Here is a 12087-nt window from a genome sequence, read left to right as displayed (position 1 = left end):
GATTCAAGAGCTCTCAACAGCCAGAAATGTTATTGCTATATCCAATCCAAGGATGCAACTAGAATACAAAAAGGACAAAGCACCTAGTGATGACCACTCCTCTGGAGTCATCATTAAAAATCAAGTAACTGCTTATTAACTGTTTCAGTATTTCAGCTAAATGACTTGAGAACTTTCTGGCAGATAGAAGACAGAAAAGCAAAAGGGAGTGTGTCAAAACAAAGAAGATAGAAAAGTTTAGTATGTGAAAGAAGAAAGGAGTTTAATGAAGCCTCAATGGTTTAAAGGAAATTAAATGGAAACTTTTAATCCTAATTGCTTTTCACCTGACATGCTTTAAGGAGTTTGAAAACCAATAAGAAACAATAAGGAAAGAAAACCTGCTACAATCTTTTAGAATTTACACGATTCTTACTCTACTACAAGAAAGCATTATTTGGTACAAGGTGTATGTGTGGATGTACATGAACAGTATATATATTATCCGGATCATGTTGTGCTATGTACAGGTCTTTACAATTCTTCCTGAAGGTTAAAACAGTTCATTAGAATTCAAAATGCGTAATCATCTGAAAGTTGGCACTTGTTAGGCTCTTGTCAGCAATGATGACTGGCATGTTTTATTGCAGACCAGTTCCAGCCAGTGTTTGCCAACTTGTTACAACAGAAGTCCAGCAATAGGTGGGTAGAGTGCAGGAAAACAGTGCCATGTTTCTCAATTGGAGACCCTGAAATAAATGAAATTTCTAGCTGCTGAATAAATGTCACTCAAAAGCAGTTTCTTGGCTTTTTCTTACACAGCGCACAACTTTCCTTTTAAATTCCCCATTTCTGTCTTCCCTCCATTCTTTCGCAGCATCCACATTAGCAGGTGAGTCCCCATTAGGGTCTGCCAGCATCGAAATGACACTAATCATGATGGTTTCCACAGTGTGGATAGGGAGCCAGCGTTCCTCTGGTTTTTCATAACCGTATTTATCCTCACCAGGTTCATGAAGAATAGAAATGCAAACATCACCATTTTTATCAACATTTGGGTGCCAGATCTCTGTAATGAATTTCATTTTAGGAGGCCGGAGGGGATAATCTTTTGGGAAAGTGAGATGAGCCTTAAAAACACCACCTTCATAAAGTGTATCTGGAGGACCAATAATAAGGACTTCCCACCGGTAGAGATCATTGTCGTCTATTAAACCTGCTGAAAAGCCTTCCACTGGATTTTTGTTGAGTTAGTCAAATCTCTTTCAATTTTTTTTTTTCATTCAGGCCTCCAATATCTGCCCAGAGCCTGAGACAGTCGGCGCAGGGTGGGGAAGAGGAAAATCGCCAGCACCGAGAATGACACACTCTGGGGCGTTGGACAGCAGGGGTAACTGCTGGTTCATCTCTCTTTAAATCTGGCAGCACGTGGGGCGGCATTGTGAAGCCACCAACCCGCCTCCCCCCTTCCACTCCGCACCCCTCCTAACCTGTTTTAAAACTCTTTCATTGCTATTTTCTTTTTTCTCATTAAAATGAATAAAAAAGAATAAAACGTGGTCCTTGAGTCTGAGGGCTCTACCCTCTACTCACTTCCTCACCTAAGCAGAGTTGTGTCTGGTGAATTTCAGAGCTGAGAGCCTGGTCACCAACATCCAAGTGTGCAATCAGAGTAGAAGAAGCTCAAGGGTTTATTGATGAACGAATGGTTTATAAATGTGGTATTGACATATGATGAAATGTTACTCAGCTTTAAAAGAAAGGAAATACCATCATGCACTACAACATGAATGTATTTTAGGTGTGGACTCAGAGCCTGACACCAGCATACAGCAGCCCTGGCAGGAAAGCATCCTGTAAGGGGGAAAGGCAAGCCTCCACCCCTAACCTCAGTGATGTTCAGAGGATCTTAGTGTAGCTCATGTTGAGATGAACATGACTGGTAGGCTTCTTGAACTTGTCCTTCAAACTATTAGAGAATTTATGTCTCTTCTAATGTCAGACCAGTGTGAATTCTATGTCAGAATTCATGCTCTTACAATAAGGATGATAACTGATTCTTTGTTGTTTATATTGCTAAATCCTGTAGAGATAAGACAAATCTACACTGTGAGAAAACCAATCAAAAGAGATTGTAACTGTTTTTCATTTTTGACTTTGTATTGTGGTGGAATAGGTCATGTAGGTAGGGTTTGGAGAAGACAGTCACTGACCCTCTCTTCTGAGCAAATAAGGCTCCAACAGGCTGCTTTAAACTGTGAAACCTCCAATAACTGTGAGCTAAATAAACCTTTCCTTCCCTAAGTTTGAGTGCCAGGTATTTGTCCCAGCAACAAGAGAAGAATAACTAGGAGGTGTCCTGTGCTGTCTGCAGGAGGAGACCGCAACCTGCCCTGAGGGAGAGCAGGGAGCAGCCAGCTGCTGAGTGTGAAGTGCAGGCTTCAGACTGCCCCACTGTGGTAACTCCAGGCCCTTGTGAGGATGTGTGCAGCCTGCAGCCCCTTCAGATTCCTGCTCTCAGATATCAAGGGGAGATTTCCTTAACTACTGTGACATTAGTGTCAATGATGAAGGATCAGGAAAAGACCCTTGGGAATGGAATATTATATTTCTTCACTGAAGATGTTGGCATCTGTTTCCAGACCCTGTGTCTTAGTTACTCTTCTCTTGTTTCTGGGACAAATATCTGGCACTCAAACTTAGGGAAGGAAAGGTTTATTTAGCTCACAGTTACTGGAGGTTTCACAGTTTAAAGCAGCCTGTTGGAGCCTTATTTGCTCAGAAGAGCGGGTCAGTGACTGTCTTCTCCAAACATCTCCTCCCTGACCGAGGTGGCCTCAATCACAGACACTACCGTCCCATGCTACGGGGTCTGGAGGTCATTCTGTGTCCAGAATGACCTTCTCCACACCTCCATGGGAGGCTGCTGGCCTGGTGGGGGTGGCAGAGCACATGCTGCCAGTTTAAGGGTTTGCACCTTTTTGGCCTGGCCCCTCAAACGCTTCCCCCATCCTCTGGCCATGCCCCTCAAGCCACTAGCTGTTCCTTGAGCCAGGTATGCCCCATAACTTACATGAGGCTTTGAGGGGACAACTAGACACAAACCATAACACCCTGCTTCAAGGGTTTTTCTCAATGCTCTTCCAACTGTGTTACCACTGGGCATGGATCTTTAGTTTGCTCCCCACTGGGCCTTTATTTTTTCAGTGGGAAAGAACATGTGTTATTCCCACTAGTAAAAGCCTCATCCATGGTGTCCTTCCAAGAGCTGTTAAATGAGTTGTAGAAGGATGCAAAGAAGGAAGGAGGCAAGCAAGACTCAGTGCACTCTTAAGCTCTCTCTCTGATGAGGCTCATGACTTTGGTACCCCCTCCTTCCCCCAGGTCATTGTCTGTCACCTGCCACCCTTCTTCATGGGGCTTCCCATCTCTACCCCATCCTCCACAGGGCATCCTTCACATCCTTGTTCTGCAGACTGTAGATGAGGGGGTTGAGCATTGGGATGACCCATGTGTAGACGATGGAGACCACCTTGCCCTGCTCCATGGACTCCATGGCTCCTGGCTGTGCATAGATGACAAAAACTATCCCATAAAACAGGGACACAGCTGTCATGTGGGAGCCACTGTTGGAGAAGAACTTGTGTCCCCTGGATCCTGAGTGCATCCTGAGGATGATCACTGTGATGTAGCCATAGGAGATGAGGACCACTAACGTAGTGCTCACAGTGATGAGCTCACAGAAGCCAAAGAGGAAAAGCTCATTGAGAGTCATGTCAGCACAAGCCAGTAGGAGCAGGGGTCACATCGCAGAAATGGTTGATGCAGCTGGTGCCACAGAAGAGGAGCTGGAACGTGAGGCTTGTCTGCATGATGGAGTTGAGGTCGCCTACAGAGTAGGCACCCAGAACAAGGCAAGTACATAGTCACAGGGTAGTGCAGGGGACTGAAGATGGCCAAGAAGCAGTCATAGGCCATCACAACTAAGAGGAAAGTCTCAGTGGTAGAAAATACAGAAAGAAAGAAGAACTGGGTGGCACATCCTGAAAAAGTGATGACCTTGGAGGAGGAGGAGAAGTTGACCCAAGCATTGGTAGTGAGAAAGATGAGTGGCAGAGGTCCAGGAAGGACAGGTTCTTGGGAAGGAAGCACATGGGGCAGTGCAGCCGGGTGTCCATGGTTGACAACCACAGCTATGGTGAGGTTGCTCTGTATATGGTCACCACATACAGAGCCAGGAGCAGGACAAAGAGCAGGCCTGGGTCTTCACCTGAGTGGAGATGGCATGGACATTTGTCCTGCACACCTTCCCAAATCCCTCCAGAAAACTCCTGCAAGGGCATTGCAGAGATGTTCCCATGCATCTGGGCGGTCATGGCCCTAATGGGGACAGCTGTACAGAGAGGATGGTTGAGCCAGGAAGAGGGGCTAAGTCACTGGCTTGAGGTCACTCACCCATCTGTCTTTGCCATGCTGCCCACTTACTATGAGACCACAAGCTGCCTTGTTCCCTGTCCAGATGAGCTCACAGTGTCCAGAAAGGAGGTTTTTTTTTTTTGGGGGGGGGGGGGGGGGGGGTTTAGTTAGTAGTTGAGTGCGCTGACCTCTCATTGTGCAGGAGACTACAACATGAGCTTGGGGACAGCAAAGGAGATGTCAGAGGTGAGTGAACTCCAGAAGAACAGAGCCAGCCTTTGTATGCCTGCCTCTGAGGTGCCTGCTCTGTGCCTGCTCAGGGGTGCCCCTGACAGATGTCTACCAGGAGCTGGGTCCCACCCTGCTCTTTGCAGGCCTGATGGCCTCTCTCCTTAGCTCAGTGACAGTGAGGTACTCCTGCCTGCCACACTTGGGCCAGTGGCTGTCAAACCTCCAGGCCAGACACAAAGCAGGGCATGGACTTCTCCAAGAGGGTGCCCATCTCTCTTGGAGCACCCTGGTCCTCACCTCCACTTCTCAGCTCTGGGGCTGGACCACAGTGAGGTTCAGTCTTTTGAGCTCACTGACTTCTAGAGTGTGTCAAGAACTTCCTGCCAAGGTACAGATTTGGACTGATTACAGGGTTAGAGCCAGTCAACCCCACTGGCATGATCATAAGCTGTGGAACTGGTGCACGGTGTATCTCTCTCCCCACATCTTCTAGGTGAGGGTCGAGACAGGTTGAGTTTTACCTCTTTGAGAACCCTACCTGTCTGTGCCCATTCCCGATGCTTTCTCTACCCTGTCTTTCATAGCATACAGTGCAGCAGTGTCTGGGGAGGCCCCCCTGCAACACCTCTTGGTCACCAGGAGGCAATCCCTATCAGTGGGGACCCTAACTGGGGAGCAGTGTGAGGTCTGCTCAACCTCCTCCCAGAGGGGCTCCAGTGGGGCCCTGGGTGGTGTGGGTCCAGAAATCGCACACTGCACCCCATAGGGTTCACCCTCAAATGGCATGGACACTTGTCCTGCACCATGGACTGAGGAGCAGACTTTTCTACTGTGAGATGGAAGGGTCTTAATCATGCTGTACCCTTAGCTCTTGCTAATTCCTCTTGCTGTAAGCCTTTGGTGATTATAATTCTGACTTGAGAGTCTTTCTTTTTGCTAAACTGAAAATACATGGCAAAGTCTTTCCCCAAAGCCAGCTTCACTGACCCATGTTGGAAAAGAGACAGCAGGGGTCTGGATGAAGGGCTGCACGTGGGCATCAGGACGAGGGGCCAGCCTGGGCTGAGGCAGGGGCTGTGCTGCCAGGGAGCTGTGTAGTTGTCCCTGTGATGGGAGTCCTGTCCTCTCCTTCTGTGGACACAGCAGTCCTGAACCAGCAGCGTCACCTGAAAGCTGGCTAGAAATAGGCTGGAGCCCTTCACAGATGGAATCCTAGCCTAGGGTCTGATTCAGAACCCAAGATTCTGGTTCTCAGGCACTTTCCCCACTGACCTGAAGCAGAGGCCAAAGCTGGCCAGGATGGGTGAGGGCTCAATATCTCCCCTGATGAGAGCAAGTTCTAAGTGCTTGACATGTACTCGGTCCTGCTGCCTCCCTGCGCACAGGTCTCCTCTTCATGGCAGATGACAGCCAGAGATTCCGTTCTTACCCTCAAGGACTCTACCCAGGATGCACAGCTGTCAAATCCTTTCCAGGGGCCCTGTGCTCCCTAGCCCACTCTGCACTGAGGGTGTTGAGGTGGACACTGCGAATGCTGGCTCCTGTGCAGCTCAGCTCTGGGTCCTGAGCAGAGGTGGGAGGCCGTCCTGGGCAGAGCTCAGCACCTGGGGTCCCCCTGAGAATCTGGGTGTCCTGCTCTGGCAGCAGTGAGTTCCTGGGTGTCTGTGGAATAAGGGCAGCAAGGGCAGTCTCTCCTCACCTCCTCTCCTGTCCCTAGTAGCTGGGCAGCACGTGGATGCTCCTGTACTTCAGGGCACACCATGGGGAGGAGACTCTGCACCTGGCGGGACTGGGACTTGGGGCCTCCCATGGCCAATTAGGGAGGCTCTGGGCCTTGCCCTGGGCTGGGACTGCAACTCCCTTGGTCCTGGAAGCTGCAGTGTGTGGCCAGTGTTTGATTCATCATCTTCTGTCCTGGGGAGGCAGGAAGCCTGAAGTCCTCAGCTACCTGGGTCCCTCAGGGTCAACCCAGGAATCAGCCATTGCCAACACAGAGCTTGGTCATTCTAGGTGTGGGGAAGTATTCTTATTTCTTCTTGGTTTAAAATGACACCTGGTCCTAGACTGCAGTGCCCAGTAGCACTGCCCATGGGGACAGAAGAGTTCTCCTTTTGGGTCTTGTGTTGGACCCTGCAAGATCATGTGGAGCATTTGAAATGTTCTAGGGACTAAGACCCTGGATTTTTATTTTATTTAGCCCCAGTAAGTTTCATGAAAGCAGCCCAGTGGGGCTGGTATTTACAGTCAAGCTCCCCAGCTCCCCTGGAGCTGGCAGGTTGGGTCTTCTCCATGCAGCCCTAAGTATTGGTCTCTGTCTCCCTTCACTTATTGTCTTCTCATTTTCTTTATGGTTCTTCAATTTCTTGTTGAACTGTTATGTTTATATGCGTCTGAAGTGGCTTTGTCTTACTGAATGCTGTACTTAAAACAAGCACCATGATTAATTTACTAGATTTACTGACTTAATTTTCTATTATTACTTTAATTTTATAAATGTATGGTGCCAGAGTAATAATTTGGGAATATACTTAGTGTGTAATAATCAAATCAGGCATTATATGCAATCTCCTGATGTTATTTACAAGCATTTAAAATTATTTTTAATATCTGTGGGCCAAGAAAAACAACCTTACACAGAGGGAGCCAGCATGTGCCCCTGATGGGTCCAGCAGAGGATGCATAGGAGAGCATTGTGGTGTGTAGGGAGCCCTTTCTGGTCCTTGTCTTGGTCCAAGAAGTTTATATTTGTAATCCCAAAGATACATTATTGGAATCTCACCACGTTAATTCCAATCCACCACTGCCAATGCAACCCACAGCAAAAATAAAGACACTAAGACATATTTATAATTACAGGGAGCCCAGGGGCCCTAAGTCCAGCCATGGCGATGGCTATCTGGAACAGAGGCCTCGGCCCAGGGTCGAACACGAGTTTTGTTTGGTCATGAAGGAGGAGTGGCTTGAGAATGAGTGACTGAGAAAGGCAGGAGGTAGATGAGTGCTGTGAGCTGGGCTGGGGAGGAGGCCTGCAGTCAGCTCTGCAACATGCAGAGAAGGATATGCAGAAAAGTAATTTGCGTTATACTATTGAGATAGTGTCTAATGTTTTGGGGTCCAGTACTTCAGCTCTGATGTGTAATTTTTCAAGGCCCAGGAAGTCATCACCTCTATCTTGAGGCTCGATCCCAGCTGACAGCGTGGAGCACTGGCTCTTCATCCTGTCTCGAGTTGGCTCATATCAATGAGCAGCAGGTGTAGGATATCAGGGAAACATACATGCCTTCTTCAAAGACTGCCGTCAGCACCTCAGCTAGACTAGTGTGCATTACTTAAAGCCAACTGAAAGGACAAAGAAAAGTCCTAGCTAGCTCTGTACCTATTAATACATGGACGTAGGGTTGGGCACAGCCAAAACAAGACAACTGATCTTCTTTCAAGGAGAGTTGCCCAGGTGGTCCTCCACAGCAGTGTGTATGGTGTGTACCACCACCACATACACACATGCACACACACATGTGCACGCCCAGGTTCAGGGTCTGTCATCAAGGACCATTGTAAAGATCTTCAATGCAATCTGAACATCACAGATCAGGCAAGTTATTTCTGCATTCTGTAAATTTTAGAAGACTAGACCAAGGATTTTATATGGCAGGAACTTGGAGAATAAAAAAAAATCCCATGAAATGAAAAGTTAGATTGCAGATTTACTATAACAAATCAAGAGCCAAAATTATCAGTAAATTAATTTGAAAATCAAACAACCCTAAGCAACTTTATGATCATAAATATAGTACCTTAAAACAAGTGGACCTATTTTTCATGAATTAAAATACAACTTAACAGAGATAAGTATATGCAGCCTGAGGGCCAGGGAGATAGTTCAGTAGAATAAGTGCCTGCCTGACATGCACAGCATCCTGAGTTCAGTGCCCAGTACAGAGAAAAAAAACCCTCAGGAATCAAGTGTATGCAACCTGAAGAGGCTATAACATACAGAACTGTACAAAACTGAATTTATAATTTCAAAAATGTTGAAAAAGAATTGAAACCTAGATAGCTTTAATTTAGTACTCATATATATTCACAAACATCAATTTTTTAAAATAGTCTTTGTTTTTTAGAACAGTTGAAGGGTAACAGCAAAAATGAACATAGAGGTTTCCCAGAAACCATCCCCACCCCAAGCTGTGTTGGACTGTTGGACCAGCACTAACACGTCACTGTCACCTAAAGCCCACGGGTCACTTGAGTTTCCCTCCTGATGCCCTATGTTTCACTGGTTTGGGTAAATGTGCAGTAGCACCTATGGATTATTATTGTATCCCACAGGCTGGCTTCAATGCCCACGAGCTCTCCTGCTGTCTGTGTTCACCCTTACGCCTGTTGCCACCCTGAGTGCTGCTTTCTTAACAGTTTTGCCTTTCCCAAAACGTCACAGACCTGAAATCATGCAGCCTGCAACTGTTTATGTCCAGTTTCTTTCACTTAGTAACACCCTTGGAAGTACCTTTTCATGGCTTGAGAGCTGTTTCTTTTCAATACTAATAATAGTTCAAGGTCTGGAGATACCTCAGCTCACCTCTGCAGCCATTCAGCTGCTGAAGGACATCTTGGCTGCATCTAATTAGAAAAAATATGATTGGAGCTACTGTGGCTATCAATGTGTAGGTTTTTTTTTTTTTTTTTTGTTCCTCGAATGCCTTCAGGGCACTTTTGGCCAGCTGGAGAGGTGTGAGGTTCAAACTCCAGCAACCTGAGGCTGACAGCTTTGTGGAAGCAGCCACTTAAAGGCCTGAGCTAGGGCCAGGCCCCCTATGTGTAGGTTTTTGTGTGAATGTAAGTTTTCATCTCATTTAGGTAAATATCAAAGAACATGGTTGTTTGATCATATGCCAAAACCAGGTTTAATTATAGCAAACAAACAAACACACAAAACACAAAACAAACAAACCCAAACAAACCCAATTTGTCTTCCAAAATGGATGTATCATTTTGAACTTTTGCAAGTAGTGTGTGAGAATTATCACTCCATAATCTCAAATATTTAGCAACAATTTCATGCAAGCTTCCCTGTAAATCAATTACTCTGACTAAATCATCTAAAAAAGACCAAAGAAAGGAATCAACATCGCAAGTGAACACAAAAATAATCATAAAATATTAGTAAATGAAATACAGCACTATATATCATGGCTGAATGGTGTTGATTCCTGGTATGCAGGGATGGTCTGACACTTACAACTAATCAAATCAACCCACCCTATTAATAGAAAAGAGAAATAAGTTAATGATCTTATCACTTCAATTAAAAAGAATGATTGATGAAAACCCTACTTCTATACAGGCTCTGTGAGGCTGGAATATTGAAGAATTCCCTTGATTTGTCCATAAAGAGCACCTACCAAGACACCCACGGCCAGCATCAGAGTTAGTGGGGAAGGGCTGGCTTCTATCCAGACTGGGCACAACCACCCTCATCACTCTTACTTAATATAGTGCTGAACTTCTAGCCATTGCGATATGTTAAGAGAAGAAAGGAAAGGTACATGTCTTGGAAAGGTGGAAATAAACTGCCCCTGTGTGCACTCAACATGATTGCACATAAAGAAAATCCCTCCCCCAGGCTCTTCAAAATATTAGTGAGCTCACTGAAGCCTCATGTTATAAGATCACCTAAAAAAAACTTGTTAATCTCAGTGTATTTGAGACTCATACTTACTACTGAATATTGTCAGTATTATGACAACTTCAAGGGAATTTTGTGAGTGAAAATTGCTAGTCTCAAAATATGACACACTGTATAACTGTATTCATGAGCTGATCTCTGCATTACAGAAGCAGAAGGGGTTAGCGGTCATGTGCGGTGGTGAGGCTTTGAGGACGAAGATGGCTGTAGCTACAGAGGGTGACAGAAGGTCTCCTTGTGATGGGTGTATTCTGCTCCATGGCTGTGCTGTAGCCATGTAATTATACAGAAGTGCCAAAATTGAATAAATATATGCAAACACCCTATTCCAATGTAATGTATCCACAACTGGTGATTACTGAAGAGGTCTGGTAGACTTAACGATGTTATTTTTTCCCAATTGTGACAATTTACTTTAACTTTTTGATGTGTTTCCACTGGCAGAAATTGGATGAAAAGACCACTGGGTGTCTGTATTACCTCTTTTCGTGGGGCGCATGTGTGTATATTTGAGTATCTTGGTTTTTGTCCATATTTACTACAATACTGCAAAGATGATCAATATCATGTGAACAATAGTGATTCAGAAGTGTGAGAGACACACTGAGGTTGGAAGAGATCAAGGAAAATAGTGCAAGAAGAAACATTAGAGATGGCCTTTTTCATTTTTTATTTTAGATGCATGTTATTTTAAAAATATTAGTTGCATAAAATTATACATATTTATGGGAAATAGTGCCATAAGTGAATACATGCATGAAATTGTCATGATCAGATAAGGGCATTTAGCATCTCCATCCCCTACAAATCCAGTATTTATAAGTTAGGGACACTCCAATTCTTAGTTTATAATTCATTTTAAAATATCTAACAAAATGTTATTAAGTAGTTTCTTTATCATAAGAACACGAACACTAGAACTTACTCTATCTACCCAGTTTTGGTAACCGTTATCCACTTTCTCTATCACTCCTTAATTATCATTATTAACTCATAAATACCACCATTCCATTAATTTTTTTCATGGGATCAACATTTTTAGTTCCACATGTATGTGAGAGTATTTGGCATTTGTCTTTCTGTACCTAGTTATTTTGCTGAACATAGTATGGCCTGGTTATATGACAGGTAATCTTTTTATAAAATGTTTTATTAATTTTAATGAGAAAGAAATAGCAATGAGACAGTTTCAAAACAGGTTAGTAGGACAGTTACAATAATTAATACATTGCATATTGTTGTCTTCACAGTAGTTATTCAGAGTACATGATGCAGACATGATATTTTGTCTAAATAATATTAGTACAAATCTTTCTTCTCATTAAACTAAGAGAAAGTAACTGCATATATATCCTAATTATTTTGTATATATATATATTTTTTTCACTACAATGGTCCTTCATTTAAATTCCCTTTTTTTGTTTTGTTTCATCAGAGGTGGGTGTTTCATTGCTGTTAGAGAAGCTGTATTTGGAGAAGTCTTTAAAGGACTTTCTCATACTTGATGCCAGTTCAAATATTGTAGGTATTTGAATCCAGCAAAATAACCCAACATAGTCCAATAGTCCATAATAGTAGTGGGTTATCAGTAGAACTGGCAATTGACAGAAGTTGTTGACTTGAGCTTTTTACAGCTCAGCATATTAATATGGCTTTACTTTTTATACCTTATGATTATACTTTTCTGCTGGGTGGTTAAGACCAAGTTAAAGCAAGACCTATATAACTAAAAACATAACTTTTGTATCTAACAAGGTCAGTCAAATCCCCTCAGG

General features: G+C 44.3%; 2 pseudogenes across 1 annotated transcript; both read right to left on the bottom strand.

The window, feature by feature from the left end:
* Positions 1-89: 89 nt before the first annotated feature.
* LOC101580515 lies at positions 90-1229 on the bottom strand (annotated as a pseudogene). The gene has a single exon (XR_001117211.2). The product of XR_001117211.2 is annotated as a ubiquitin-conjugating enzyme E2 G1 pseudogene (transcript).
* A 2180-nt stretch (positions 1230-3409) lies between these two features.
* LOC101586267 lies at positions 3410-4355 on the bottom strand (annotated as a pseudogene).
* Positions 4356-12087: the final 7732 nt, after the last annotated feature.

The sequence above is a fragment of the Octodon degus genome, unplaced genomic scaffold (genome assembly GCF_000260255.1).
Source record: "Octodon degus isolate 3935 unplaced genomic scaffold, OctDeg1.0 scaffold00089, whole genome shotgun sequence".
NCBI lineage: Eukaryota > Metazoa > Chordata > Mammalia > Rodentia > Octodontidae > Octodon > Octodon degus.
The sequence above is the reverse complement of the archived record's forward strand: the minus strand, read 5'-3'. Positions and strand labels throughout refer to the sequence as shown.